Source organism: Bos indicus x Bos taurus, chromosome 7, assembly GCF_003369695.1.
Source record: "Bos indicus x Bos taurus breed Angus x Brahman F1 hybrid chromosome 7, Bos_hybrid_MaternalHap_v2.0, whole genome shotgun sequence".
Classification (NCBI taxonomy): domain Eukaryota; kingdom Metazoa; phylum Chordata; class Mammalia; order Artiodactyla; family Bovidae; genus Bos; species Bos indicus x Bos taurus.
Window position 1 is genome coordinate 60951041 of NC_040082.1, and position 6000 is coordinate 60957040.

A 6000-nucleotide genomic window follows, 5' to 3' on the forward strand; every position below is an offset into this window, starting at 1 on the left:
ATCTTCAAATTGCTTTGGGTAGCATTACCATCTTGAACATATCAAGTCTTCTAATCCATAAACACAAGATGTATTTCCATTTATTTAGGTCTTCTTTGATTTCTTTCAACTGTGTTTTGCAGTTTTCTGTGTATAAATCTTTTACATCCTTGGTTAAACTTGCTCCCAGGTACTTTAGTATTTTGGATGCTACTGTAAATGGAACAGTTTTCTTAATTTCCTTTTTGGATTGTTCATTGCCGGTATCATTCTGGTTTTGATTTACAAGCCATTCATGTATTTTTTCTGGTGAAATGTAATCTTTCATTCTTAATCTGCCACTTTATATTTCCATGAGTAGAGAGAGAGGGAGTGTCTTTGTCTCTCAGATACTTTCTTCCTTCTTCTGTTTCTCTTACTCTCAAAAAGTGCTTCACAGGTGGAAGGAAAACACTGTGCACCAGGTTAGCAACAGACATTGGAGCCGCATCTAGGTCCCACTCTGCTACTTCCTAGCTGCCTGACTTTGAGCATGTTGTTTCACTTCTCTTTCAATTTCTTAAAGGTTTAAATAGGATGCTTTGTTAAATAAACTAAGCTATTTCATTTGTCACATAAAATATTAATAACTACAGCCTACTACAGCCAAGCATTGTGCTAAACCCTACAAGGCAGTCTTAAGTAAAAGAGACACAGCCATTGAGCTTCCAATGCCTTATCCCAGTGAATGTGAAACCCCAAATGCAATTATCACCTGAGGGAGGGCCACAGGTGAGTGTCTGTCACAGGGTATTTTGACCTGGCTGTCAACTTTTCTGAAGACACTGATGCTTTAATTGAGCACAGGAGATATTAGCTAGGCAAAGAAGAGGAAGAACATCCCAGGCAGTGAGAATATGTTGGCGGTGGCAAAGAGTACAGTTAAGGAGGTAGGTGGAGAGAGGTGTGGATGAAGCTCAAAGACTGAAAGGGCAATGTAGTGGAGGAAGCAAGAAGGGAGGCCAGAACAGGCAGTCCGGGCTGAGCCTCAAGAGCCTTGCTGAGACCTTGAAATTTTACCGAGGAATAGGAGAGGCTGCTGAGGTGTTTTAAGTAGAAGGGTAACAAATGCAGATCTGCTTCTCAAAAAGATCCTCTAGGCACACTGCAGTTTGAGAAGAGAGTGTGAGGCTGAGTCTTGAAGTACTGGGACATTTTTTTTTTAATAGGATTTTTTTTTTTTTTTTTTTGGGCTATGCTGGGCCTTCATTGCTGTGCTGGGGCTTTTTCTAGCTGCGGCAAGCAGGGGTGCTATTCTTCGTTGTGGTGGCCAGGCTTTCCAGTGTGGTGGCTTCTCTTGTTGCAGAGCACAAGCTCTGGGCTTGAGGGCTTGGCAGTTCTGGTGCATGGACCCAGTTGCCCCACACCATGTGGGATCCTCTGATGTCCCCTGCATTGGCAGGCAGATTCTTAACCACTGGACCACCAGGGAAGTTCTTGTACTGGAACATTTAATATCCAAATAGAACATTATACATCAAGACATGTAAGCAATGAAAGAAAAGTCTTCAAGAAGAGATAATCAGGGACTTTCCTGGTGGTTCAGGGGTTAAGAATCCGCCTTCCAATGCAGGGGCCTCAGACTTGATCCCTGGTTGGGGAACTAAGATCCCACATGCCATGGGGCAACTAAACCCACATGCTGCAAATAAAGAGCCTACATGCTCTGGGCTATAGAGAAGCCTGTGCGCCACAACTAATATACACAATGCAGTCAAATAAATTAAAAAAAAAAAAACACACAGATGGTCACTTACAAGTCAATGCTGGTGAGAACTACTAAAGGAAAATGAAGACTGAAAAAAAATCTACTGGACTCAAGAGTCAGGGGGTCCCTGGTAACAGCTAAAGAGCCCCCAGACACTGATGCTCAGACCTTGGAGTCTGTCTAGCCTCTCTATGGCCCCACAGTCACTGCCTCAGGACTTACACTCTGGCAGATCAGAGCAAGTCTTTCTCATTAAGATTCTTAGGATTCCCTGGCAGCTCTTCTGGCTGGCTGCACCAGCTCTATCATGGGACCAGGCCAGTTTGCCCATGTCTGCCTACATATCTCATCTAACCCACCTCACCCATTTGGCGAGGGGGAGCCAGAGGTTTCTACTGGGTGCCAGCAAACAGGCAGTCTCATGCCAGTTAAGCACTACTCCAAAGTCACACACCAGTTCCTAACACAGCTCTACCACTTATCAAGATCTTGGTGAAAGATATGCAAATGGCTGAAACTCTTTTCCAATTTGTAAAACACTGTGACAATGAAGCATGTATCAAATACTCCACCTAGAGAATTAGCTATCATAGGTTCACATTCATTCATTCAACAACTGTTTATTGTATAGGTAACAGCGATGTAATAGACAACAAGGTAGACATCATCTATGTTAACAAGGAGTATCCAATCTAGTGACCCAGTCAAACAAAGATTTGATGCTTGACAGGAAAAGCACAGGGCACTGGCAGAGAATTGGGTGGGTGGAGGAACAAAAGTCACACCCCTAGTACTGTTGCAGGGAGTTGGCTTTTCTTTGGGCAAGATCACTCATTTATAGCATAAATACAGGGTTGGTGCCATTGGTAAGATAAGGTTTGGTTCCTGTCCCAAAAGAGAATTAGGAGGTAAGCACAGGAAAATAATATGGTTAAGAAGAAAAGTGCAAAGAAATCTCAGGAAACTGTCATATTGGGTGTCACACTGGCTTTTTATGCACAAATTCTCAGCTTATTTGGAACTCGGGTTCCATTAAATATCCGCACCATAGAGAGGCCTAAAAGCTAGGACCCAGGGCCATTGGAGTTATCAGTCTCTCTCAAGACAGGGAGCAACACAGAAACCCTACTGCTCCATAGGGTTTTTCCAGGCTCAAATCCCTGTCAACCCAGAAGTGAACACAAGGCCTCCCCAGAAGAGGCCTGGGGTTCCTGCAAATTCTGTAGCTGGAGAGGAAGCTGCCAGAGCTCCCCAGCCTCTCTCAGGCCTTCCTCCTCTGCTAGGCTCAGCTATAAATAGCTTGCTGGTTTCCAGCTGGGGATCTCCCAGCCCTGAAAGGAGTAAGCACCGCCTTCTCACCTTGTCCTGCCCTCAGCCTGGAGCAGAAGGGGGTGGTAGCTGGCAGCCGGAAGGAAACGCTGCTGCTGCTGCTGCTGCTGCTGCTGCTAAGTCGCTCAAGTGGAAGGAGATGAGGGGAGGGCAAAAATGAGCACCACAGAGAAGCTGGCCACTGGACTACATTACCCACAATCCTAGATCATAGCTGGAAAGAAGAGGTTGCTCTGGGCCTGCAGCCTTCGGTGGGAACAAGGCCAGAGGCAACCTAGTGCCTGCGTGTGCAGCCCAGGCCCAGTTTTTTCCAAAAATGTAAACCCAGAAACCTTCAGTCATGGACCTTAGAGATCATCTCCTCTCCATATACTCAATTCACAGGCACTCAGCTGATGTGAGGCCAGGGAGACAAACAAAATTCCGTTTATTTTCACCTTATTCACTGTGTGTGTGTGTGTGTGTCTATAACCAAAGACTGGAAGTCTATGAGTGATTTTATTCTGGATGAAGTCCAGAGGCTTCTTAGTGCTAAAAGCCCCCTCCCGAGCATTTACTCGACTCATTACTCCCAAGCTCTCAGCTTTTCTTTCCCTGCCTCACCTGAGGAGGAGCAAATGCTCACAGGCTGGTCCATGTTGCATTGCATTTCTGGAAGCGCTGGGGGGTGGGCGCTCAGGAACTGCTGTCTCTGCTGAGATCTAGTCCCTCTCCACCTTTGCTCATCTCTCAGCAGGCAGATCAGGGTAATCACGTGGCTGAGGCAAGTTTAAGTCCCTGGAGGCGCTGTACGAGGGCCGGGAGGGGTTGCCGGGAGGGGTTGCCGTTTCCTGTAGTGGATAAACCAAAGGTGTCAGGCTGAGCAAGGGAGGCCATTCTGGATGGTAGAAGCACCCAGTGGGCACTGCTCCAGACCTCAGTGCCATGGCAGGTGTACACCTGCCCCAGCTCTGGCTCCCCCCACTCCAACCTTCCATGTTTCCACAAAGAGCCGAACTATTCATGTTGGATTCTGGGGCTCATGAAGGTCCAGACTGACAGGGAGCATAGCGGTGAAGATATTTGGGACTAGACCTGAAGTCGGGGGCCCCTGTCCAAAGTGGAAAGATACTAAGGCTAGCCTGACAACAGGGTCTTTCCCTCCTTCCCCTCGCTCAGATATGATAACAACTCTCACATCCTGAGCCCGGCACCAGGGATGTAAAGATGGGAGTCACAGTCTCAGTAAATAAATGATGTGTTAAGTACACAAGAAGCCTATGGGTGGGGGGTTGGAAGGACTTCCAGACGGCCAGAGATCTGAAACAAGTAAGGGTGACGCACAGTTCCACCAGAATGGTGTAGAAAGGATATTCCAGGCAGAAGGGACAGCTTGATAATGGCAGAAGGAGCGAGAAACGGAAAGCAGAGAAATACTGAAGACCGACTAAAATGCGCGCGCGCTGGCGTGCAGCAAGCGAGGCCAGGCCCTCACACCACGCTAAGGTGTGGGCTTTAGGCCTCGGGTCGGTAGACGCCGGAGGAGCTCCAGCAAAGTCAGCGGCGCTCAGAGAATCAGGGGGTAAAGTGGGACAAAATATGAAACCAGTGGGGAGAGTGGCAACCTCGGACCCTCTGGGGACGCCCGAGTCGGCCTATCCCGCGTTTACCTCAGCCCGGCCAGGCCACGCGTTCCCGGCCCCGCCGCCGCCGCCGCCGCCCCCTCCTTGGCAGAGTCCCCTGGCCGCGGGCTCCCGGGCGCGGGCGGACCCGGCGGGCCGAGCTCCCGCCCACAGCCGCCTGCGGGCCGCCTGCCAGACGCGGCGGGAAGGAAGCGCCTTGTATGGGCCTCAGGCCGGGAGGAAGCGCCAGGCAGGGCCCCGGGAGGAAGCGCCATATTTGGCGAGGGGCGGGCCGGGGGCGGGGAGCGCGCCCGCGAAGGAGGCCGCTTCCGCCGCCGCAAGACCGAGCCACGCCGCGCCGCCCCACCCCCACCCGCGCCGGGCCGCGACCCCCGCCCGACCCCTCCTTCCATTGGAGGTACGCACGGCTTCTCGCTCCGCTCCCTTGGTTCCAGAGCTACGCGAATTGGGGACGGAAGGCGGGTCCAGGCCGGCTTTGACGACTGACAGAGCGGAGAAGCTTTCCCGGCTCCCAGCACTCGCTCTGTGTCCTTGGGCAAAACACTTTGGTCTCTGAGCCTCGGATTCCTCTTCCTCCGAAGGAAATGGGGATAAAATGAGAGGATGCCTGTTAAGCACCGCCAGGAGCGGCACTGCCCGCAGTGGCAGCGCATTAACCCCAACATTTCTTTGTGGCGGGAGAGGGGCGGAGGTGTTTCCATTCCCTTGCTGTGTCCCTTTAACCTCTTTATAGCCTCCTAGGAGCCTCGGGGCTATATGGAGCTGACGCTTTCAAGAAGATATTTTTCTTGAAGAAAATAGGGCTACCTTAAAGTTTAGAGTTTTTCCTTCCAAGCTCTGGGAGTCAGACGGGGTTTCAATCCCAGCTTATCCCCTTCCAGCTGATTTATGCTGGGAAAGCTACTTTCCTTCCCTAAATCTCAATTTCCTCATCGGTAAAATGGGGATAATAATTCCTGATTTGCAGGGTTGTTGTGGTAATTAAATGAAACTGGTGTGTGTGTATGTGTGTGTGTAAAAGAGAGATTTCGAGAGAGAAAGAGAGCCCCTGACATGGAGGAGGTGTTTAATGGTCTTCCGTTCTCTGTGCACTTTCCCATCCTGCCGGTGGGGAGGAGATAAGGGCTAAGTAAACTTGACCATTCCTCCTGGAAGTCCTAACCTCTTGGAGAAGACTGTCCCTTCTTTAGAATGTATGGGACCTTGTTGCTAATATTTGGTTCTTCTTCCAGAGGCATATCTGTGGCCCTTAATGCTCCCCTGTCTCAGTTCAGCCACCACCGCCAGTGAGTTGCCATCCTTGCCGGCTCTTCTCTACCTACC

General features: G+C 50.0%; 1 long non-coding RNA gene across 1 annotated transcript; it reads right to left on the reverse strand.

Moving 5' to 3' along the window:
- Positions 1 to 2326: 2326 nt before the first annotated feature.
- LOC113895310 lies at positions 2327 to 4893 on the reverse strand. The gene is made up of 2 exons (XR_003511809.1): positions 4705 to 4893; positions 2327 to 3885 (listed from the first exon to the last, which is right to left on the reverse strand). It is a non-coding gene; the product is annotated as an uncharacterized LOC113895310 (long non-coding RNA).
- Positions 4894 to 6000: the final 1107 nt, after the last annotated feature.